Source organism: Trachemys scripta, chromosome 4 (genome assembly GCF_013100865.1).
Source record: "Trachemys scripta elegans isolate TJP31775 chromosome 4, CAS_Tse_1.0, whole genome shotgun sequence".
NCBI lineage: Eukaryota > Metazoa > Chordata > Testudines > Emydidae > Trachemys > Trachemys scripta.
In genome coordinates, this window is record NC_048301.1 from 89,421,756 (window position 1) to 89,448,051 (window position 26,296).

The window sequence follows — 26,296 nt, forward strand, 5'->3', positions numbered from 1 at the left end:
GGCCGGCACCTCGTCCCTGCAGCCCCTGGGGGAAGGGGAGGGCTCTGTGCGCTGTCCTTGCCTGCAGGTACTGCCCCCCACAGCTCCCATTGGCCAGGAACGGGGAACCGTGGCCAATGGGAGCTTTGAGGGTGGTACCCACAGGTGAGGGCAGCGCGTGGCGGAGTTGCCTGCCCCACCCCACCCCCAGGAGCCACTGCCGGACATGCTGGCCACTTCTGGAAGTGCCACAGGGCCAGGGCAGGCAGGGAGCTTCCCTTAGCCCGCTGTGCGCCACTGCCACCCCAGAGCCACTCAAGGTAAGCGGCACTGGGCCAGAGCCCACACCCCTCCTGCACCCCAACCCCTGGCCCTGAGCCCCCCCCCTGCACTCCGCACCCCTCTTACACCCCAACCCCTTGCCCTGAGCCCCTTCTTGCACACTGCACCCCTCCCACACCCCACACTCCCTCCCGCACCCCTGCCCCTACATTCATGGCCCTGAATACAATTTCCCCACCCAGATGTGGCCCTCGAGCCAAAAAGTTTGCCCACCCCGCTATAATCTGTTTGCACTCCACCGTGCAATTGCATCTACAGAGATGTATATGAATGATTTAGCTCCACCCATTGAAAGTCAAAGGTGGGCTTGGTTTTCTGTAGGTATCTTGAACACTGAATCTGTCCAGACAGTCGCAACGTTGTCCCATCAGCGGATGTTCCAGCCCCAGCTCTAATCTGCCCTGCTTGCAGTTCACTTGTTGGTGTTGCTAGACACGAACTTCTTCGTTACCTCTAGTTTGTATTCATTTTATCATCTCAGAACGCTCTGAATGCTGTTTTCATTTCTGCCCTCATATGCATCCAGGTTGTCGAACAGCAAACTCCAGAAGCTTTAGGATACAACAACCTAAACTGATGGCATGTGTCCATGCTGGGAAATGGTCAGTATGAACACTGAGGCCGTGGATTCTGGCCATGGAAATTCCATAATCCTAGGGAGAAAGGTGAGAAGTCCTTACAAAAAGAACCCCTATTCTAGATAGTGGCAGCTCTCTGAGGCACAATGCAATAGCTGCCAAGAATGCACTCAGACAAGCAAAAGAAAAATAAGTGGTTGATGCAAAACACCATTGTGATGGCATATCTAGCTGTTGTGTGGATATAAACCAAATTGTGTACTTTTAAATGGTTAATCTGATGATTCCCCTAAGAAATATCACAGCTGGCTTTGCTACCACAGCTGTATTGCAATGCGGATGAACCTTTTACCTGCATTTCATTGGAAGTCTTGATAGAACAAGCACTTAAAAAAGACTCCTACGCATTTTTATTCACTGCCAACGTCATACAGTAGCTACAGCCTAATACCTCTTAAAAAGCAGCATTGGCAAATTACCGCAGTCTGGTGTCTGAGATATCAGTCTTTCCATATGCTTAAAGTAATGGTGAGATACATGGACATTTCAGTGCAATTTTGGTTCCTTGTGCTTTCTTAAAAAAAAATCTGACAACATTGGTCAAACAAATAAATGGTGGTTGGGAAGATTATTTAAAGAGATCTCTAGATTCAAACAGTCAGTGTGAGTGAAATTAACTGAAAATGTAAATCTTTATGGTGTGTGGGTTTCTCTATGCCTTGTCATTCTGTAAATGAATCAATACAATTTATTAAATTTGATGAAGTTTAACCAAATAGACAGACTTCCTTAACTTGGCTAAATTGTACTGCATTATTAAACTGAATAATATGACTGTATAAACTTCCAAGTCATCTGCTTTATTTCCTCATTTCAGAAATTCTTCATTTTGTTCCAAGTCAAACTTTATTACTAATCCTGCTAGACTAAAACATGGTTATATTTTGGAATTTCTCAGTCTTGCTTTGTCTGTAAATCTCTCAAACAACTAACGGCATGCATAATCTTTTTCCCCCATCATACATTTATAGTATTGAAAGATTATTCCTTCCCATCCTCACTTGAAACTAATTGTATGTTAATTGTATGTTGTTAAGGTGCAATCCCCAATTTTTCTGATTTCCTATATGGCTATGACTTAAAATTATGTGCTTTATAGCATAGTCCAAAAAACTCCACTTTTGTTACTCTTATAAAGAACAGAAAAGCAAAATCTTTCATAAACCAAGTATTACAACCTTGAATTCCACATGCATTAACAAATATAAGGCATAATAGCAAATAAGCGTAAGTTATTGTGTTTAAAATTTGTCATTAGAAAAAGTTTGCAAAACCAAAATTAGTATAGAATTTACTAGATGGCAGGTGCCATCTAGACAAAGTTGATGTACTCAAGGAATTAATCGCAATGAAAGAGCAAACCATTTCATGTATGAATATCACATACAATACACATCAATTGAGCTATGCAAGGGTTAGATGGTACTGCTTTATGATACTTTCTCTGAATACAATGAGTTGCATACTTTTTCTTTTTTATCTCTCACCTGTACAATATTCTGAGTTTGTTGACGTGAATACCACTTTAGGACTGATCTAACTTCTTCTGAAATCAATGAGTGTCATATTACTGAATTAAATAAGTTAGATTAGGCCCTGGTAGCTGAGATGTGATGTGCCCTATTTTTCCTGGTGGAGTTGATGTTTTTACACAGTGATAAAACATTTCCTGGGATGCTGTCTGTTTAATTGATTCAGCAGCTAATGCTTCTACCATGGGTATAGCAGATTCAGGTAATTAATTATTGAGAGAAGGGATTCTGTTAATGTCTGCCAACACCTATGCTACTGAAAGGCATAACATAAATAATGCATGAATATATCTCAGGGAAATGAGTTGGGGGTGAAAGTGAATGATACCTCCAGCAACTAAAGAAAAACAAGTTCCCTTTGCATAAGTGCTCTTCTTTCATGAAGGGATTGTATAAACTCCTCTTACACATAACCAGTATTAACTGCCACCTGTCAGCTTTTTTTATAATCTTTCCCCCTTCCTTCATAATATGGTCTTGGTCAAATTTTAAAACATTATGGATGCTTTTTTCATTAATTGACTTTTCATGCTCATGAAATAAGGCTGCATAACACTGACTGGAGCTGGGCATTTGAGATGGGCAAGATGAACAGGCTTCTACCTTTAAAGATCTACAAATGTATCTCAAGCCTGACCTTGAGCCTCCTTTTTGGAAGGAGAATCCTGAGACTGGAAAAACATAGACTTAGCATTGAGCTGAAGTTTGGGCATTTAATAATGTGGATAAATATCCAGATGCAGATTGAAGCCATCAAAATTATTTCACTTATGCCCTGGGCACACTTTGAATCCAAGTTTCCTGATGCCTTCCATCATGGAATAAATTGAGAGGTACTTTCTTCAGTAATAACTGACTCCAGCAGACACTGACTAAAGAAAAATCTTTGATGAAAATAATTAGGGGAAGAGTTAAGGTTGTGCAGGAAACCTTAACTTCAATATTTCAAACTTCAGTTTGAAACCTGAATTTTTTTTAACTTTTTTTTTGTTTGGTTGTTTTGGTTTTTGTTTATAGACTCCTATAAATATTTCACAGTACAGAACTGAAGCACAGAGATTAAGGACCAGGATCCAAAAGAACAGAAGGGTAGGGGCACCTAAAGCAGCCACAACAGTATGCCTGGATTGGGTACAGAGTTATATTTACACAGATTATGTGGGCAATTGTACATTTGATTTTGTTTGTGTATGCCCTTTTAAAAATCTGTCCCTATGGGACTTGAACACCTCCACACATGGATGAAACCAGAATGAGAAAGCATGAGTTCTACTCTTAATCCTGTGCTCAAAGCACAAGAGAGAGAGATGCATGCACACACACAATCATTTCATTCCTCTCACCTGATTATGGAGTTCCTTTAAAATAAAAAAAGTCTTTCCAGATTCTGGGTTATTTTCCATATTTTTATAATTGCCAGATGTAAGGTATTTTCCAGTTGCTTTCTCAATTTCATTTATTAAAGTATAGACATCAGAAAGCTCACCCAGGCAAATTTCCTATTGCATTCAGAGGGGACTTAATCCAAGGTTTGCCATAATCTAGGTCAGTAACTTCCCCCAATAATTCTTCTTTATGAGATGCTCTAAAAGTTTTGACTCGCCTTCCAAACTGACTGATCATGTTGAGAAATGAATTGATTAGGATGACATGAATAACTTTATTCCAACGCAAGCCTACAATTGGATCAAGGGTTAAAAGCATCTATAATTTTTAAGTATTAACATTAATGGGATAGTCAATTTAAAAATCACAATTTGTTGGAGTGTGTTTTGCCTTCTATTGTTACAAGTGACACCTAAAATTACTGTAATAGAAAAAGAAATGAGTAACAAATGTTTATCTTATTTAGGTTTATTTACTTCTTGTATTTGATGGCAATTTGTGCATAGTCAACAACATTGATTCCCAATAGAGAGCTGTTCAGCCAGTCAGTCAGTTTAAATGCTTACTGATGTAATTGTTTCTCACACAGCAACGGCGAAGAGAGAAACAATTTTAAAATCGAAAAATATAATAGTACCGGTAACACCACAAAACTTTGTTGGGGAACTGACACCAGGAGCACTTGAAACTACTTTTACTCATTTCATAAACTGGCTAGATTTCAAGTTGCAGTGTTCTTTCATGAGCAAACTATATTAGGAATGCTATAGAAATAAGTATCCACTATAATAATAATTAAGCTTCATGTCACTGATTATTTTTAGTTGTTTTTAACCTCACCAATATCCTTTTTAAATGGACTAATTCTTACGTTTAACTATAGAGTGGCAGGGCTTCTCTTAAATCCAGCAGAGGGCATCGTTTTACTACAAACTTGAATGGTTACATTCGTAGGGTTAGCATAACAGTATATGCTTGCAAGCACAGTGTACAATGAGACTCCACGTGGTTTCAGGGGTCCACAACAGCGGAGCCATTCAGGATTGAAGCCAAAGGCAGGAAATGGGCTTGAGATGTGAGTACGGTTGCAGGATCAGGCCCTGTAGATTGGTGCAGTTTTAAGTATGAGGTTAATGTTAAAATCATAGAGCAGTCAAAATGTTTTATGCTTGCTTTGTGTACTTTGACTTATTGTCTCTGTTTTTCAAATTTGCTGATGGACCTTTAGCCTTTCAAGGCAACATCGATGTAGCTCTACTTTTAAACACACTAGATTTGCAGTGTCTCTTATTAATTTGGTCATGCCTCTTCCTGTCTCCCGCCCCCCGCGCAAAGTCACCAGGTTACCTTATATTTCTTCTAGATTGCCTGATGTTGTCTGGCTCAGTCCTGCAGACCTTGCCACAGCAAAACACTTGTCAATGTCCACACTACTGTAGTGGTGCCATGTATGTTGTTACAGTTAAGAATGTTAGTTTTTCCAGTATAAGTGCCTCTCTTGTGAGGTGTTTTACTCAGCCATAATATTTGACTGGCAAGCTGAAGGGGCCTTTTAAAAAAAAAAAAAAAAACTTTCAGAGCCACTTGCCATAGACTCCCTGCAGACTGCAAGGTGAAGGTGCTTCAGCAACCTCTCAGGGCTGCAGCAGAGACAACGCCTCTCAGACCCAAACAGAAAGCCCCAAATACAGTCCATTGTTTGTACTGTACATTGATGTCACTGGTTTATAAATATGATCTGTATGTCTGCTTCTCTTTCTGTCTTACTGTTCTTTATAGTGCCCCGCATTATACATTGTAAGTGCTGGATAGGTACATGAGAGCTACATAGTGAGGACTCCACGGAGTATTCTGCTGTTTGCTATTCCAAGGTTCGAGGGAGCTCTGTTTGACATAGCACTTTTCTAACTGATGGATGGACTGTAATGAACTCACATCTCTGCTTTGCAGGTGATGGCACTGTCTGCCCATTCTTATGGAAAAATAGCCAAAGGATCACATTGTGACATTGCTGCATGTTAAACTGGGAGGGAGGGGGAAAACTCTCTTCAGTCTTGTCTTCTGATCTTGCATATGTATTTGTTTTCTTAGGGATTTTGGTTTGTATCTTGAAATCCTTCATTTTTGTCACTGAAGAAGCGAGAGCTGAGAATATGCCATTGTCACTTTATCCCATTTGTTCACCTGCTGAAAAAGAAACCCCCTAGCCAAAAGACGAAACCAAAAATCAAAAACCCTGTTTTTATCTAGGTTTTTCCCTGGAAAAACCATGAGCCCAATTGTGCAAACCTCTTTTCATGCTGCTGAGTTCTTATCCCTGTAGTCCCACTGACTTTAGTGGAAGTACTCATGTGAATACAGGCCAACATTTACATACTGTGGAGCAGACAGTTCGAAGCTAATAGTTCAGACCCACAAAAGGATAATAGGCAAGTTTAAAGTGTCAACTAATGGACCAAAAGTCTTTCTCTTGCTATCCCCACATTAGAGCCAGCACAGACACAGCTGCCATGTCTGTTTTAGCACTAACAGATCAGCAGACACGATGCTTGCAGGTAACAGTAATTCTGAGGCCAATAAGCCACTTAGCTTCCATACTGGGCATCTACTCAGACATGAGCATAGTGCTGGCATGCTGAGAAAAGTAAAACTTTTGGCCAACCTTTGCAGTGATGGTCACTAGCTATCTTGGCTGCTCCTTTCACTAGATGTTCTAAAAGATTTTTTAGTTGTGCAGGGGATATGGGTAGGGATAAAACAAGCAAAAAAGCCTTTGGAAATATGGAAACTTATGAATGTATTTTTAATTTCCTTGGTGTTGGATACAGTCATACTAACTAACTGGGCAGAAACCCACTGATAATGCATTCACAGCAACAGAAGCTGGTGGGTGACATCTGAAAGCAGGTAGCCAAATGCATTCATATGATTTTTCCTGGTGCGACTGTCCTTTTTTTTTCTTTCTTTCTTGTTCTTTGTTTTCTTTTTTGCCTCCAATTATTTAAAAAAAAAGACAGCTCATCCTGCCTGCTCCGTGCTAGATACCTCTGGTTTATAGCCCCCGCTTTCTTACCTTTTATATGCTGTGCTGCTGATTCTTTAACATACAGCACTGAGCCAGATCCACTCCAGATTATACTTGCTTCAGCTGGAGTAAAGCAGAGTCGCTGACCATGGAAAATTCAGCAAGTGCAATAGTATGGTAGTGGGAGATGGTTGCTATTTCTTCTCCTTTGCGGGGGGGAGGGGGAGAAGGCTTGAAACCCTGTTCTCCCCCGAAATCGGGTGATTCTGTCCAAGGATGGTGGAATACATTTATTCAGCAAGTTCCTCATGCACCACTAAGTGGTGAGGCTCCTGTCTAGTCCCCAGAAGAAAGCTGCCTGTTGCGAGATTATTCAGCATCAGTGAGAATGAATGTAGCCCACTAACTTTGTATTTTTAATAAGTTAAATTAAAAATACCCAACTTTAAGAGAAGGATTCAGCTGTTGGCACCAATCCTGTAATTTATGCTTCTTATGAATCTTAGTAAAGTTACTAATGTGCAAGTGTTTACACTGCTGGGCCTACGAGGCTTGTCTGACCCTGCTTTTTGAGGATCACCCAAATGCAAGACACAAGTTACATGGTACAAGTTGGCAATAATTAGAGTAGGTTTGTTTGAATACTCCTGAGAGGCAGGCTCTCCTGATGCCTGGAATTGATAGAGAAGATGCACAGACATTTTTCTACATATGTGCATGTTCTATAAGGTAGGGTACGACAAACGGGAATCCCATGTTTAGTTGGCTTTTACTGACCCTAACAATTATTCAAGAGCTAACTGTTAAGTCAAGATATTTTGCTGTTGGAAAATTATCCTTCTATGTTTTTTCCCCCTTCAATGTAATCTGAAAGGCTCATTCATCACACAATTACAGCTGGTAGCTTGTTTGATATTTTGATATCACAGTGTGAAATGGACATTTATCCCTAAGGAATGGAGCTGCAATTCTTTTCTACCTTGCATCTCTCCCTTTCGTCTGACTATGCTAATTTCACAGTTTGATTTTTTTTTAACTGAACTGAAAGCCTTGCCTACCATCCAGCACCAGTTGGTGATGCTCCCTATGTGTCAGAAATTGCTACTGACATTTCAATTTTGCTTTATTTTTTCCCTTTCTTTGATAGTATTACAGAGAAAATTTACATTTGAATAAAAAGCAAATAGTGCATGTCAGAATAAGCATGGGGGAATGTCAAATTGTTTTTTTCCCATTACAACTCTATTTCAAATAGGGTAATGCAATTAAAGGATAATTACTAGAAGTGCAAAGCCAAGGTTATGATCAGAAATGGTTACCCTTTCACTTAAGTCCTGTCTTGCTAAATAAAATATTCCTATGGGGCAAGTTACTGTGCTAGCAAATACAAGACACATATCCAGAAGCAACCAAATGTTTGGCATAGCCAGAAGAAGTGCAGATTTGTGTATAAACGACCATAATGTAGAGAAGATGAAAGACTAGGTGAGCTTAGTTTTCCTTAGATTTATTGCTCTGATTATTAATGTGATAAATTAGCTTTAGGACATAATATTAATTAACAGTATATTAGTTACATGTTATTGCCAGTAACATAACAAGCTTTGAAATAGTAGTCAGTCTAAATTGCTGACATGTTTTTCTATAGTCTGAGCTGTAGTTTCATTTCTCCTGTGTCCAGATAAGGCATGAGCAACAAAATACTGAGAAAAAAACAATTATTATAGACTCCACAAAGCTACCTACAACCATTTATTGTATATGCTTAGCCAAATGCTATTATTGAACTAGAGTCTAGTCAAAAGTAGTACTAAAAGGAGGTTGTCTCACCTGTGAAAGTGACTCAACATGGCAGCCTGGCTGAAAAACAGAATAATATGTCACTAACTGGAAAATGCACATCATTTTATGCTTATGTACAGTCAACTTGATTCTGATCTTAGCTACTGCATCACTGGCAATCCAAATAATTCTACTGAAGTCAGTGTTACTCCAGGTTTACATTTATGTGACTGAGATCAGAATCTGGCTAGAATCTGGCTAGATCTAGCCTGGAAACAAATGGATTTCAGAAAGAGAGGAATTTCTCTCCCCAGCCTCTAGCCCTATTAGATAAGAATCACCATTATGAGTCAAGTTTTCAAAGCTTTAGTTTGCCTTTCTCAGGGCTGCTTTAGGATTTGTGGAGAGCAATGTGACATAGATATGCACTGTGCATCATGAGGAGGTTGGTAGCATAGGAGGTCAAGATGGCCATTTTTCACTAGAAGCAGGAAGTTTGAGCAACTGGGAAGAGGGTTCAGCACACTTGTCACTACTGGCAGGGCATAGGCAGTCCAGAGGGGTCGTAGGCAGTAGGAGCTGGAAATGGTTTTCCTTGTAGGAGGAGTTGGGGGCAGAGGATGAATATCCATCATTAAGTAGGTTATGCAGGGTTTGGATGCTGTTCAGGCAAAGTTATGAGTACTATCATTAAAGAAATACTACCATAATCCATGCTAGCATTGTCTTGTTGCCTAGCCCTAGTTCGCTCACTAGCTGGCTTCCCTCACTGCTTCTCCTATCTTCAGATATACCTGTGGCCAGGGTGCTTGTCTGATAGGCCCTAGTCCGCCCCATGATGCTGGTGGTCTTCAGGGGTGGACTCTCTAGCATGCTTTATCTTCTGACCAGATGGCCCTCTGCAAAACTGCCTCCTCTGAGGGATAGAGCTCCTCAGGGCAGCGTCCCAAACACCATGGGTGCCTGTGCAACTGCACATACATAGGGGGTGTAGAATTGTGTTTTTTCCTAATGAAAGATTCTGCAGAAACCATGGCTTCCATAATCCTCCACAAGTATTCACTGATTGAGTGTTAGAGAAATAAGTCATAATGGTGTCGTTCTTAAATTTTCTCCATCGGGTGTATTAAGCAAATATCACTAGACTTAGGGGTGAGCCCAAGCTGATAGGTGCAGATGCGGATCTGGATCTGAATTTACCCAGTGTGGGGTTATTGAAATTCTGCTTTTTGGTTTGGGTTCATAAAGAAGACTGTAACAGTGCTTGAATGGAGCAAGACTCAAATTCAGAGCTCCCTTTTCTAATCAGTTGTTTTGATGTTCATAAGATAAAACAACAGTCCTTACCATTATTATTATTTATTTATTTTTATTGTGATAGCACTTAGAAACCCCACTCAGGGATCAGGACCTCACTGTGCTAGGTGCTGTACAAACAGTACAATGAGCTTACAGTCTAATTCATGATTCAGTTTTCTCCTGCTTCTTCATCTATAGTAGGCTAATGGGAGGCTGGCAGGAAGTGTGGTCCAAATGTTAAAAAAGGAAAGCAGCATGCATTATAAAATGTAAATCAGATATTTTAGTAAAATGGGTAGAGATTTTTTCGATATTTTTAACGTGACTCTGCTGCTTTAAAACAAAGTTATATGAGGACACAAGTATTAGTCACACACACAGTCAACATGTATAACAGGATAATGACTAATGTGGGCATCACCCAAAGGCAGCCCCAATTTCTTTAAAATAACATCTCACTGCAACTGATAGTAGTATAAAGGACCTAACATCAATCAAACATAGGCCCTGCCCACCTATCACCCTAAGACCCGCCTCCTGGAGGTATTACTTCCAAGGTCAAGATGGACATGTGACTGGAAGCAAAGGGTATCATGTGACTTCTCTGAGAACTCCTCCCACCACCCTCTACCAATTAGGATGGGCTTTGCCCTGCATAGAACCACCCCGAGAGGAGATTTGACCATCATATGGTGTTCCAGGCAGGGTGATCCATCCAGAAGTGGGTCATGTGACTCCTCTGAAAACTCCTTTCTCTACTCTCTACCAATCAGGATGGATTTCAGCTGCAGAGGACCTCCCCGAGAGTGGATTTGACCAATCGGGGGGGGGGGGAGTTCCAGGGTGGGATGACTCACCCAGAAGAGGGTTGCGTGAACCCTATAAGAGCTCCCCCTATCCTCTACCAATCAGAGTGCAGCACCACCCCCAGAAAACCCAGCACCATGTTTAATTCCAAGAACGTGTGTTTTAGAAATCATGGAAGCAGTGAGAGGAAACATGAACTCCTTCACCACCCCCGTGAGAACTTCAGACTTTGTTTTACCTCCAAGGGCCTTCGATCACCTGTGGAGGAAGTGCTACATCAGCGACAGTTCCGAGGAGGAGGAGAGAGCGGCCATAGGAAGCCCTTTGGCCCAGCCCTTGATGGATTCGATGGAACCCAATCCTGAAACCCAAGTGCTTGTAAGGCAGCCTGATGAGCATGACAGCCTCTTGTTGTCCATCCCATGGAAGAAGGTGACCACGGCTCATGGGAGTCACCAGTGGACAAGGTGAACGGAACAGACATCACTCAGGTAAATGAACAATTAAGAAGTGACAGTTGAGGATGGGGTGTAATGGGGTTAGGAGCCGACCCGAGGTTGCGTAAATCGAAAAACAAGCAACGGGGGGGTTTACACGGTTTCTTTTCTGAACATTTCTCGACAGCTTGACGATGCCTTTCTGGAGGCCTTTGAGAGCTTACACGTTGGTAACTCTGTGAGAGTAAATCTATCATGCATCAGCTGTTTTTGCTTGTGTCTGAAACACAGATCTCAAGAGGAAAATCCAGAAAAGGACAAAATGGAAGAATGAACCAGCTCAGACTCCCTAATTGTAGGGATCATGGCGTCCATTTTCACAGGAGGCTGTAAAAGGGTGTGATAAACCAGGCAATTAAAAATCCTGTTTAAATTTGTCAATATGAATATGTCCCCTCCATACTCGTGTTAGTAAAAGACGGTACAAGTAACAGTCATGTCTACGCAGACAGCTCTGTTAAAGAAAATATATTACACCCCTCGGGAAGTTGGGAGCTTTGGGAGTGTGAACCCTCATTTTCAAGTGGCGAAAAAGCATAGTAAAGCTTTGAATAGAAGACAGGTAACAGCTTGGCTTTCAGACCAGGATGCTTACGCTTTACACAAACCGGCTCGAATATGTTTTAAAAGAACCAAGACCATCATTTCAGATGTGGATGCACAATGGCAAGCAGATTTGGTGGATATGCACCGGTTCTCCAAACACAACAGTGGTTTTAAGTACATCTTAATAGTGATAGATGTTCTATCCAAATATGTATGGGGTTGTCAGGGAGGGGTAGTACCTCTGATGGGGGAGCAGTCGTACTCCTAGGAGTAGCTTATCCACTTTGGTCCCCACTTGACACCCAGCTCTCACCTGTGGCTCCAAGTAGCTGTCAGCATGCGACAGCGGCCACACCCCGGAGACCATCTCGACTGGCGGGCTAAACCAGGTGAGGGTAGCCGATGAGTATGAGACTCTCGGTGAGTTAGGGCCTGTCTACCCATTGCATGCGAAGGCTGGATCCGGCTGACTGAGGCAACCTAGTTCAACCTGGTTTAATGGTCAGGAAGGCGGTGACAGCAAGCGTTGTGGAATGCTTAAGAGCACGACAAGACACGTAGGCGTCCTGGTCATCCACTGCGCCCTGCCCTATCTCCAGCCATCTTGACTTCTGTCCTGCCACTGGATACAGATAGGAACTGGGAAGAGAGAGTGAGGCTGACGTCACACAACTCTCCCTCACTTTAATCCAATTCACGCGCATGTCTTGACATCATATCGTATCATATTACATCATATCAAGTCCTGTGGCGATGGGCGAGCAATGAAGCAGCAGGTGTGGATACACTGGGAGCTGTAGCCGCGGACCTGCACATAGGCGGCTCAGGCATAATGGTCATTCCTCACTGACCGAAGCAGCAATGGAACTTGGCATCTTCTTGAGCGACTGAGCAGCCCTATTCAGGATTGCACTGCTCACCTCCGTAGAATGAGGAGGGGGCTAGAAAAGGTGCCCTAAACATTGCCTGCTTCACCTTACCCTGGCCAGCATACCGCAGCTGGCGGGGATCCCACAAAAGCGGTCGAACCCAGAGGATGTGAAGGATAAATTCTACGAAGAACTAGATACTCTGCTATCGTCAGTGCACCGCACAGACAAGCTGATTCTGCTTGGTGATTTTAACGCAAGAGTCGGCTGCGATGCCGCAGCCTGGGGAGGAGTCATCGGGAAAAATGGAGTGGGAAAGTGTAACAGCAATGGCCTGTTACTGCTGAAAACTTGTGCAGCACGTGACCTTCTGATCAGCAATACAGTCTTCCGTCTTCCTACCCGTAACAGGACTTCGTGGATGCATCCCCGTTCCAAGCACTGGCATTTGATCGATTATGTCATCATCAGGAGAAGGGACAGACAAGATGTCAGGGTTACAAAAGCTATGTGTGGCGCTGACTGTTGGACGGATCATAGGCTCATAGTATCCAAAATGAAGCTCTGTATCATGCCGAAGAGATGACCACAAAGCTGTAAGGCTCTCAAAAGGATCAACGTGTCAAAGCTGAAGAACAGCCGCATTACTGAAAATCTAGCGGAAGACCTAGAGAATGAGCTTGCTGATCTTCGTATTGAGGATGACACTGAGAAAGATTGGGAGCGATTCCGCAACACTGTCCATACAGATGCATCGAAAGTATTGGGGCCCTCCACAAGCAGGCGGCAAGACTGGTTTGACGAAAATGATGCAGAAATCCAGGCCTTACTTGCTGAGAAGCACCGCCTGCATCGTGCATATCAAAACGATCCATCCTCAGCAGCAAAGAAGACCGCCTTTATCAAAGCTCGTAGAACAGTACAGAAACGACTGCGCAAAATGCGGGACTTGTGGCTGAGCGCCAAAGCAGATGAAATACAGGCATACGCAGACAGGAACGATTATAAGCAGTTTTATGAAGCCCTCAACACACACTATGGTCCACAGTCTCCGCCTGGGAGGCGGGAGAAGTGAAGCAGCGACGGCGTGCTCGGGGAGGGGGCGTAGCAGAGGTGAACTGGGGTGGGGAGCCCTGTGGCAGCTCCCTCCCCCCTGCCCTGAGGCACCCCCCTCCCTGCGGCAGCTCCCCACCCCCCTAGCCCGGGGAGTCGTGTGGCAGATCCCCACCCCAGCTCAGCTCTGCTCCGCCTCCTCCCCGAGCACGCCACCCCACTCTAATTCTCCTCCCCTCCCAGGCTTGCGGCGCCAAACAGCTGATTGGCGCTGCAAGCCTGGGAGCCAGGAGAAGTGGAGAGGCCGCTGCGCTGGGAGAGGGAGTCTGAGCCGCACGTGTCAGCGCGCCGCCGGCAGCCCAGCCCAGGAACGCTGTAAAAAAAAAATTGGGGGCACCGCTTTTTGGCGCCCCCAAATCTTGGCACCCTAGGCAACCGCCTAGTTTGCCTTAATGGTAGCACCGGCCCTGCGTACAACCAACTGGGTGAACACTGGCTCGCCTTGAATCTGGCGGAGCATAACCATGGAAAGTTTTTTTACTCATACGGGCATCCCCCCGAATAGTGTGTTGTTTCCTAGAAGCATTATGAATTTTTTAAAAATGCCACCAACATTGCGTTTCATACTAGATAATTACAAGACCCTTGCTCTGTCACCTGCAGCTATCACTGCATGTTTTTGTTACATCACCATAGCAAGGATTTATCTTTTGACCCGATTTTAAAATTGTATTCTAATGACTTAGTGCAAAACGACTGGATGGTGATGAATTTTGTAAAAAATATAAAATGTAAATTCTCAGGCATGCCTAGCCTCACTTGAAACATGTTTCAACAAACCCAGATGTGTGTATCTTGCAACGATTTTCATAGCCATGTTACCCAATAAGGCACCCCAGGTGAGGGGTTTAAAGACAATTGATGTTTGGTGGGTTTTTTTCTTTTCTTTTCTTTTTTTTTAAACAATGACCAATTCAGAAAAAGTACACGTAGATATTAATTTTTTTGAAAAGTATAGAAATGTTTTATTTAAAGCAAAACATTACCAGTTTTAAATTTTTATTTTTTTAGAACATGAAAAACATTACACACTGAGCCATTCAGGTCTTTTAGCCAATTTTCATTTTTTAGATGGCAAAAAAAGGATCAGTGTTTCTTGATCACCCCTGGTGTAGGTGGTCAAGGCCTTCAGGCATTTCAAAAGATCTCTGTTGGCCACGTTGCCCATGACGGAAGATGGGCCGTTCGGTTCCGCTATGGCATTCATAAACACATCCCATCCTTTAGGTATGTGTCTGCTAGGAACAGAGCGCGTCTGAGTGATGGCCCTGACTAAGTCGAGCATGTTAGAACCATTAACCACCGAGCCTTTGTATACAAAAGCCCCTTTATCATTCCAAAAAGAGAGATTTTTATCCTGACCCAGCTTATTTAGCAATACTAATGCATTTTTCTTATAACGCTTATTCACATTATCCAACACCTCCTGAGCAACAGAGTCTGAGGTCTTTCGTGTTTCTAGGGGTTTGGCAGTCACACTCTGTTCCGGTGTGAAACAGACTTATTTTCCCTTTATCCACATCACTGCTTCACGTACGTTAGATACCTTTGAAGCACGGCGCTGTAAAGTTTAGCCTTTCGTATTTGGCTAAATCAGTCCTTTGAGGAACAGACTTCATTTCAGCATCCAGTAAGCGGGTTGCGGTAGTTTTGATATTTTCCTCCGCCGGAGGGGTAGCCCTTAATTGCACCAGGTACATTTTTTCTGCATACTCCATTATTGATTAGTCAAAAGCCCCATTATCAGAGGGATAGCAAAACTTAACAGAGATCCGATAAACCCCCCAGATTGCTTCACCAGATGCTTCTTTCTTTTAAGTGAAACTCTTTTATTACACAAAGTTTTTATCAGTGTGCGTCTCTTTTTCAGCGCATGCACTTGATTCTGTCAAAGGTAGGTTTCCTTTTAAGGTATTGAGTGCTATTTCTGAGATGGCCGCTACTAAATTGTCAGAGGTCGAACCCAGTATAGCCTTCCTTTGCTGTGGGGACAATCTGCTGAGTAATTTTAAAAGGATCAGATTTTTTTTCACGCAGCTAGACATGTTTTCAGTCAGCAACCCTGGCTGTTAAAAAGGGCCTGCTGATAATTCATCTATTTTTATATCCAGCTGTTGTTCTTTTCAAAGTATAAACCACCGGCCAGTCTGGAGGGAAAAGACCAGTCCTTAGTCTATAAGCTCCTGGTGTGGAAGCATTTAAATCCACCACCAGATAGCCATAAGGTCTTTTGGAAGCATCCTCAAAAGCTTCTAGAAAGAATTGTGCTTTGCCGGTGTGCATTTGCTGAGCAAGCATAACGATTTGACTGGGGTTTTTGAACAGAACCATGTACTTTGTGTTTAGATTAATCGTGCGACTCTTTTTTCCCTGACAAAATATGTTCTGAACTATATACATAATGCTCAGATTCCTGTGATGCATGTACTTGGTAAAGGCTTTCTCAATTTCATTGCTTTCACAAGCAGAGTTCATCAGATTGTCTACGATAATCATATTTACTTTATTGGTAGGAAACAAACAGTCATCGTCAAAAGCATCAGGCATCCCCTCCACAAAATTGATAAAGGGATATTTACCAAGCAGTTCTTTATACAGAGGTTGCCAGCAACTGTAACACCACACAATGTTCTCAGGCATAACAGACAACATTCGTTTGGTATTATCCAACATATTTTTTATAAAGTAACTTTTCCCACAGTTGCTAGACCCTGCGAGAATTACAGAAAAGGGGTGCTTCCACCTCGTATCCATTTTCAAAAGTTGTAGGGCAGGATTTTAAACCATTCTCTGAGGACCCTCTTGTTGTAAATGACTTTCTGCATTTTCTTAAGGGTCTTTGTCTCTATTTGCCACTGATTTTTGTTCCTTATGAATACCTTGCACCTCTGTCTTTTTTGGGGTGTTCTCTCCCAGGGCCACGCTATAGTCCAGGACAAGATCTTTCAAACTGTCAAAGTTGATCTTTTCACAGTTTGCTATGTTCAGGGTAATCCCTTTGACTTTCATACAGGTCTTTCCTCCCAACAGCTTGTATCCGCATGTTTTCGGGCCAGCTGACACAACTCGGTGATGTGTTGATCTGGTGGGATCTCACTTGTGAGATCCCCTAAATAACCCCCCAGAGGAGGGTTCCAGTCACCCTCCCTTTTCACAAATATCACTGAATCAGTGTCATGGTACAGGCACCACTCTTACAGCCTGTTTAGCAGGTTATTTAGTTCTAAGTGGGCATAAGTGGTGGTGAAACAGGCTATGAAGACGACGGTATTGCCAGAGACTGAGTACCGGTCTTTTGTGTTCTTCCAAGACACACACGCTGTTTCATCATTGATAAACTCACAAGATGAAACCTCGTAATTGGGGGAAAACAGTTACTGAAAGAGTTTGTCAGGATCTCTCATGATGCTGGTTTGTTCTTTGGCCAAATTTCCCCCAAAGAGAATTAGCGATTTGGTGCTTAGTGGGGTTTAATGTGATCTCATGTTGGTGTAAACGCACGCCTTTTTTTCTGGTAGAAATTGTTAACATACTTATTTTGTTTTTCTTCATCTGTGCCTAGCTGGGATATCCTGAAGCCTCTTGTTTCTGGCGGAGGTGTAATTTTATGTACTCTGAAAAGTTTGTCAGATTTTTCTTCAAAATTCCAGATTTCCAAAATTCCAGATTTTCTTCAAAATTCCAGATTTTAATCACCGCTTACCTCTTCGCTACAGCCACGTTCAATTCCACCATGCACCAAGTCCCCAGGATGGCCCTCTCCTTGTCAATATGAGTGCACGTCTCCTGCTGCTTGTTTCCGCACAGGTTCAGCATAGCGGGAACATACATTTGCCACCCACTCTTTTTCCAGTTGTTACCTGCCAGAGGCCTCGCGGCGGGGTACACTTTAACTTTCGCAATTCCCAAGTAATTTGTGAGAGGTCCAAATTTGTCATGAACTATATCGGGGTGTCCGATAGGATATTCTTTGGTTTTGCTTACGAAAGAGTACAGGCTGGTAAAATCATAATAGTGGATTTCTTCACCGGGGTTAGGTTTGTAATATAGGTGGATGGCATCAGTCCTCCCCCCCAAAAAGAGCATCCCTAGGCACGAGAGGCTGAGGCAGCTGGGCTTTGTTTAAGAAATTCGCAAGCTCCCTGACAGTTTCTATCATCACCTCCCACTTGTGCTCCCAGAGGGTCCTCACTGCATAACCAACATAACCAAGTCTTTTCAGGTAGTCGGTCTTGAGCTGTGTCTTGTAATAAAGAAACCCAAAGCTGTCCCTGTCGTAGGGTTCTGTGCTTTTTCCACAATAACAGGTGACACAGCCATGGAAAAAACACCCGTTAAACTAAAAGGCTGTGCATACCCTGTCAACGACGGCATAACCATCTAGAAAGTAGCAGCCTACCTGTAATTCCCCACCCTGTAAAGCATGCCATATCTCTATATTTTCTTTGTGAGCAGTATACAACAGCCACTGAATAGAGGGGGTCAAATATCTCTTTTTCTGCCTGTGATAGTTGTCTGAAGGGAGAAGAGCTACTGTGTAGGCTGCAAAAACATGAACCTGTGCATAGCCATGCAGACAGATGCCAGCGTTATGTACCAGAAAGGATGTATACACAATTTTACCGCTGTGAATTTACCAGAGCCTCTCTCTACAATATCTCCCATCTCTGTCATTTTCATGATCTTTTCTCTGTACAAGGTACAGGCTTGTCTCAAAATTTTGACATCCTGTCAACAATAATATGCAAGTTCTTTCTGCAAGTCAAACATCTCATATCTGTTGTCCAGAGACTAGTCAAGAAATTCTGCTTTCTCCCTGGACATCATGCTATTTATGTCATAGTGCTCCACCCTGGGCATAGGCCCCACGTAATTTTGGTTTTCTAAAGTGTTAAAAAAGTGTGGGAAATCTCCTTTGCAACCTTCAAACCCCATCATCTGTGGGAACTTGCTAAGCTTCATGGGCAAGAAGTTTAAAGAGTCTATAAAACGAATGCCCAGGGCCTTAACTTCCACACACATAAGTTTACTACCCTGAGCTACCAGTTCTAGGCACATCTTTTCCTTCAGTAACCGTCTAACAGCGAAGTACACATCGTAACCTTTGGAATTGTGCTTGAGGCGCGTGTAGTCCCGGAACTTTTTGCCAATAAAGGTCTTAACAAAGGTAGAAAGACACTCACTGCCCTTAATTCCCAGGATTTTTCCAGCTTTAGGGACATAGCAAAAATGTAATTGGGCACATGCAACCCCGTCTCCTGCGTGCACTGAAAATCATAAAAAATATACTTTTCCAATGATTCGGGCTTTCTAATGCTATCCATAAAACACAGGTGGCTGCCTATGTTACCAGTGATCAAACCCTAACACTGCTTACAATGCCTCCCTTTACACCTGTGCCCCTTGTCCACATAAGACTGACACTGATCGCAACATTTTAGACAGGCATTCAACTTGTTTTTTCAATGCACAATCGACATGTCTATCTAAACACTCTTTGGAGCAACAATACAGTCTACAACTAGGACTCCATGGCCACACTGTCTGAACACGTCGCACTCAAGCAGAGGCAGCAACAATACCTGCAAGGGTGGTTGTGACTGTACAATGTGTGGCAAAACTCACAATAATTTTTCATACCAAACTTTTTCACATCCAGAACCCCATAATAATGCTCATCATGTAACAGGATGAAAAAAAGTCTTGGGGAACGCTGGGCCTCCCGTTTTAAAAAAATCCCACCCACCTTTTGCCGAATAAAGTACCACCTGTATGTTGACTCCTAAATGCTGTTCAAATGCTCCTACATTGCTGAGCATAATCTTTTTTTGATCTGACCACCCCAGTTTCTCATGCAACTGTCTCACCCTGTCTAACAATTCTGCGCCTGTGGGTTTATAGTTGGACATAACGGCCAAGAGCCTGCCCGCAAAACACAGATTGGTACTGGTGTCAGTTAGGTCTACTAAACTCTGTCTCTTTTTATGGATGATTTGACTGTTGAGGATAGAATTTAAAACTTTATGGCCACCCCCACCCGGGTTTTTTACAATTGTCACAATGAGGCGCAATGTCCCATCCACATGCATCTCTCTATTACTCTGTAACAGCTTTGAGGTCTGGTTTAAGAAGTCTTCAGCAGGCAGCTCATCCCTAGTTCTTACCAAAAACAAAGGGTTGGTTAAATTAAGACTCTCCAAACGTAACTGAACATAATCACCAGGGGCTACTCTACTGTTAACGTCATCGAGAACTAACTGTATCCCCCTGTGTATGGCTTCAACGACCTGCTGAGCTGAATTTATTTGCTCAAAATTGACAAAAAATTCCTCACGATACACCAACCCCCCCAAATCTAAGTAATTCCCGTTGCCAGCTTCTCATTCGCTCCATATACAGGTCTGTTTGGGGGTCTGCATCTACATTTTCAGGGTTTCTTGGGGGTTTCTCTATGGGACCACCATCTGCGTCTTCTACATCAGATGCTATTTGAGAGTCAGACTACGAGGGGCCACCACAAGGATCATCAGGAGTAGACCAGGACCTGTCTAGAGAGCCTTCTGGGGAATTTTCTAAATCAGACTGTGTGTGGAGGTGTCCCTATAGCTCTGACTACAGCATTGTCAGGAGAGCTGCCCATGCCTGATTAAGAAAAACAGAGATGTTCCAATTTAGCATCAAATAAACATTTTACAAAACTTAACTTTACCACCTTTCTCACCCACATCTATGTATTTGCTTAAAATACCAAACCTCATAAAATAACCAAACCAATAAGCAAAATATATTTACTGGGCTTCATCCATCCATCAGCCATTCATGCTGGTGAATTTTCCTTTCCAGCTGTCTTTTTCCTTTTTCCTTTGTATTTGGGCCTTTGGATTAAAGAACAAGCAACATTATTAGTTAGAATTATTCCCCAATTAGATTAAAGTCCCTATTCAATCTGTGTTATACCTGGTGCGTTTTAACCACAACTATAGCTAAAAATGGGATTTTACCTGGCCCTGGTGAAAAGCAGCTTGAAGTTGCTATTTCCATGCTAAACAGATCACACTGCAATAAAGATAGGTACCATTATTTAGTAAGGACAGCATGGACAAAGAATGACATTATATAGTATATATTTTCAGAGTTAAAAACAAGCAGCATACCTAGTCTTGCAGTCCAGCAGCTATTCTGTTCAAGATAGTTTCTGATGAAAGAGGACAGTCTCCAAAAACCTGAGGTTTTTATAGCATCCTAACTCTTTGTTTCAGAGTCTGTAGTAAGCGGGGTTGATTCAATCACTTACAACTCTGAATTAACAGGTTTCAGAGTAGCAGCCGTGTTAGTCTGTATCTGCAAAAACAACAGGAGTACTTGTGGCACCTTAGAGACTAACAAATTTATTTGAGCATAAGCTTTCGTGGGCTACAGCCCACTTCATCGGATGCATAGATTACATATAGTAAGAAGATCTATATACATACAGAGAACATGAAAAAGTGGAAGTAGCCATGTTCTCCGTATGTATATAGATCTTCTTACTATGTGTTCCATTCTATGCATCCGATGAAGTGGGCAGTAACCCATGAAAGCTGCTCAAATAAATTTGTTAGTCTCTAAGGTGTCACAGGACTCCTATTCTTTTTTCTGAATTAAGAGATACTTAAGGAAGTTAGCCACCCCTCCCCAAAGTTCCCTTTTGTGATCTGAGGGGTGGGAGAATTAAGTTGTCTGCTCAACTGGGCTGCTTTTTTTTAGTTAAAATACATTTTTCTGTTTCAATCTAAAAGCAGAGCACTGTAGGGCCTTGTTATGGTATTAAACAGTAAATCACCATACACAACAATCCTTAATGTGACTGATATCAATGAATGTCTTGGTTTTGTTTTGTTGTTTCTTTCATGCTTAAAGTTTTGGGTCATTTTGAAATAAAATGAATGTATCACAACCACAGTAAACACCCTACAAATACCTTTTAACTGTTTTTACAGCAAATGCTTGTTCTATAAAGGTATGGTGGAGGTTTGTGAAACCTTGAAACATTTCAGATTGGGGTTAGACCAGGGGTCTCAAACTCAAATGACCATGAGGGCCGCATGAGGACTAGTGCATTGGTCCGAGGGCCACATCACTGACACCCACCCCTTACTGCCCCTGGCCCCGCCCCCACTCCACCCCTTCCATGAGGCCTTGCCCCACCTCTTCCCTGCCCCCATTCCAACCCTTTCCCTGAAGTCCTCACCCCAACTCTGCCCCCTCCCTGCCCCCAGGGGGTGCAGGAGGGGTGCGGGGTGTGGCGGGGGCTCAGGGTAGGGAGTTGAGGTGCAGGAGGTGTGCAGGGTACAGCAGGGGGCTCAGGGTAGGGAGTTGGGGTGTGGGGTGCAGGAGTGATGAGGGGTGTGGAAGGGGGTCAGGGTGCAGCAGGGGGCTCAGTGCACAGAGTGCAGGAGGTATGCAGGGTGTGGCAAGGGACTCAGGGCAGGGAGTTGGGGTGTGGGGTGCAGCAGGGGGTTGGGGTGCAGGAGGGGTGTAGGATGTGGCAGGGGTCTCCGGACAGGGGATTGGGGTGCAGGAGGGGTGTGTGGGATGTGGCAGGGGTCTCCGGACAGGGGGTTGAGGTGCAGGAGGGGTGCGGGCTCCAGCCCGGCGCCGCTTACCTAGAGCGGCTCTGGGGTGGCAGCGCTGCACACCGTGGCCAGGGCAGGCTCCCTGCCTGCCTGCCTGCCTGCCCTGGCCCCACTCCACTCTGCTCCAGGAAGCAGCTGGAGTCCTGGGGGAGAGGAGCAGGAAACGGCGCCATGTGCTGCTCCTCCAGGTACCTCCCCCAAAGCTCCCATTGGCCGCAGTTCCCCGTTCCCGGCCAATGGGAGCTGCAGGGGGCGGTGCTTGGAAGCAAGAGCACAGAGCCGTCTACTCCTCCCCTCCTCCCCCCCCCGGGGCTGCAGGGCCATAGTTCCAGCTGCTTCAGGGAGCTGCGTGGGGCTCACGGTGCCACGGGGTAAGCAAAGGGGCAGGGGGGCACGGGGAGCTTGGCAGGCTGCGTGAAAGAACCCTGCGGGCCACATGCAGCCTGCGGGCCGTGTGTTTGAGACCCCTGGGTTAGACCCTTGTTTAATTTTGTAAATATATTATTTTAATGACTTTGACTGTAAACGGGTCTCTTTTACACAAAGACACAAGAGCTAGTTTCTCACAAACTATTTTTTTACTTAAAAGACGTACAGCCCCTTGAAAACAAACCAAGATGCTCCATCAAAACTTTTATCTTACTTAAGGGCCACATAGACCTTCTAACAGAAACACAGATAGTCACAAAGCCCTTTTCAATAGATATTTTTATTTACAGCTACTAAGTTTTATATCGCATGTTTGTTCCCTCACCATTCTCTAACTTAATCCTTTTAGATTTCTGACAAATAGTATTTTTCTTAAGCAGGGTTCTGTAACTTTTTGTGCGGACCAGACAGTCAATATAATGCTGTAAGCAGGAATCTTGCGGTTTGATCATTTTCTTTAAAATACTGTCAGGGTCTTGACCGAATTGCACAGCATTTACGAAGGTCACACCTTTTGCTAAATTTTCTTGGGTTAGGCACAGACATTGCAAAGTATAACCTATGGCAATAACAGTGTTTAATAAGCTTTCCAAAGACAGGTCAGCGCACAGGTCCCGGAGCCTGCAGTTTATATCCTCCGAAGTCCAACTCACATCGTCATGATGCCGTTGGGCTGGCATATCTATGACACAGCCCTCACAATTTTCAAAAAGCTTTCCCTAAAGCAGTGATTAAGGACAGCAGAAACAGCAGCACGTACAATAGAACACATTACTTTTTTACGCTCACAACGTGGCACTGACTCAGTTAGTTCCATGCCAAGCCTCTTCCTTAAATCCATATAGTCGTCATCCTCGTCAATGACTTGTACTGGCATTGAGCAAAAACAAGATGGGCCCGGTTCATTTTCGTTGTCTGATGCAACGCTGTCCAGGGCCTCTAGAAAGGGATCGTTGAGCTGTTGAAAAATTTTCAGAAAAGAAACAACTGTAAACACTGCTTGTTTTTAGATTTATGCAACCCTGGATCAGTTCCTAACCCCATTACACCCCATCCTCGACTGTCACTATACCTGAGCGACGTCTTTTCCATTTACCTAGTCCACCGGTAACTCCCACGAGCCACGGTTGCCTTCCTCCTCTAGTGGGGCGGGGTGGGACCAGAAGCTGTTATGCTCATCGGTCTTCTTCAGGAGCAGTTGGGTTTCAGGGTCAGGTTCCGGCGTATCCATCAGCAGCTGGGCCAAAGGGATCCCCTTGGCTCTCCCTCCTCCTCCTTGGAACTGTCGCTGATGTAGTGCTTTCTCCGCAGATGGTCAAAGGTCCTCAGAGCTAAAACAAAGTCTGAAATTCTCATGGGGGTGGTGAAGGAGTCCATGTTTCCTCTCAGCATTTCCATGATTTCTAAAACATGCATTCTTGGAACAAAATGGCCTCTTCCATGTGGCACTGGGACTTCCGGGGTTGTGCTGTACTCTGATTGGTAGAGGGCAGTGGGGGAACTCTTAGAGTGGTCACATGACCCTGTTCTGGGCAGGTCACCCTGCCCCAGAACCCCCCCCCCCCAAATTGATCAAATCTGCTCTCATGGAGGTCCTCTGTGGCTGAAACCAATCCTGATTGGTAGAGGGCAGTGGGAGGAGTTCTTAGAGGGGTCACATGACCCACTTCTGGGTGGGTCACCCCACCCCAGAACACCCCTTGATTGGTCAAATCTCCTCTCGGGGTGGTCCGACGTGGGGCAAAACACATCCTGATTGGTAGAGGGTGGTGGGAGGGGTTCTTAGAGGGGTCACATAACACCCTTTGCTTCCAGTCATGTGTCATCTTGATCCTGGAAGTAATACCCCAGGGGTGGATCTTAGGGTGGGTGGGACCTGAGGGGTCAGGGGTTGGGCCTATGTTTGATTGATGGTAGGCCCCTTATACTACTGAGAAGCACATAGTGTTCCTGCATGTTTAAAATGGAAGGACAAGACTATCCATTTGGGAATAATGATCCCCAAGGAACCAAGATTTGGAAGGAGAGCTAATGTTTTGGAGAGCTTCCCTCCTCTTTCCCTTGGAAAAAGTCCTTATCCTGCTAATTGGATAAATTACATTTAAAACAAGAAAGTTAAAATGTCTCATTTAGTCTCATTGTTGTTGGAATCCTTTGACCATAGTGAGCTACAGAAAAACTTCAGGATTGATCTGGACCCATTTTCTGTTAAAGTGTATTAATGCCAGGGTCTGTGCAATTAGTGAAAAGTCAATTCCCATTACTAGTTAACACTATTGAATATCTGCTTTCTTTAATAAAAAGCCATGTCCAGTATAAAGAGTGTAAATCAATAAGCAGCTACATTTAAATCTATTCTGCCTTCTCGTAAAATACACAGACACACTACACTCTTAAAGCCTAAATGTCTGCCAAAAATGCTGTGTTCTCACGTGCTTCTGAATAATGTTCTGGTTGCTTCTGTGTTTCAGTTCTCCATCAGCAAATAATTTACTCATTTCTAAAAGCTTTTTGGTAAAGCTGCCAATTTTTGGTAGAATGTTTGTGTTAATTTAGTACCCATCAAAAGTGGGTACTAAACGCTGAACTCTTGTACAGAGCTGAATCCTCTACTTATTTAGAAATGGGTACAAAGCCAGGCACTAGAAATACAGGCTTGCCTGCATTGTGCCACCAATTTGCCTCATCCTTGACCCAAATTGTCCATACCAATTCAGTCCTTGATGCTTCTGATTAGACTGCTTACATATTTGTTAATTAGTGCTAATTGTAGTTTTTATGATGGGGACAATTGTCTAGAAACAGGATTAAGGGCCTCATGCGAAAACCATTACAATCAATGGGAGTCTTTTGGATCAGAGATGCCACCAATCATTTTGGAGAGGCTACCATACACACTGGTGCATAGTGACAAGGGTTAGAATTGAACTAGCTGATCTAGCTGTGACCTTTGTGTTTTATTTTGATAGATATTCCCCCACCCCATGACTGAATAGGAAAACTGCAGTGTATTATATTGGAGCTGTAATATAAACTGGATGCAAACCATTATCTTTTGTCATTACATTCTCATCTTTTCCTGAGATGAATTCCATTGGTGAGAGAAAAACGCATTTGATTTTACAAGTATTCACTCTTTAGTATTAAACAGTAGTTTGCAGATCTCTATAACTTTTCAGCTGGAACCATATGTCAATATCCATTCAACTGAAGTTGTTGACCAATTGAAAACGCACACTCTGTGCCAGTAACTTCTCCCCATGAGGCATTGCTCTGGAGATTTATGCAAGCATTTCAAATTAGGATTATGTCATTTGATCCCCCCCAGCCACGTGGGCTGCAAAGGAAGCAGGGCTTGTAGTTAGTTCCCAAGAGCAAAGTCCCATCCCAACCTGTGCTGCAGCATGGGGTACAAGGGAATAAGGCCCACCTGAGAC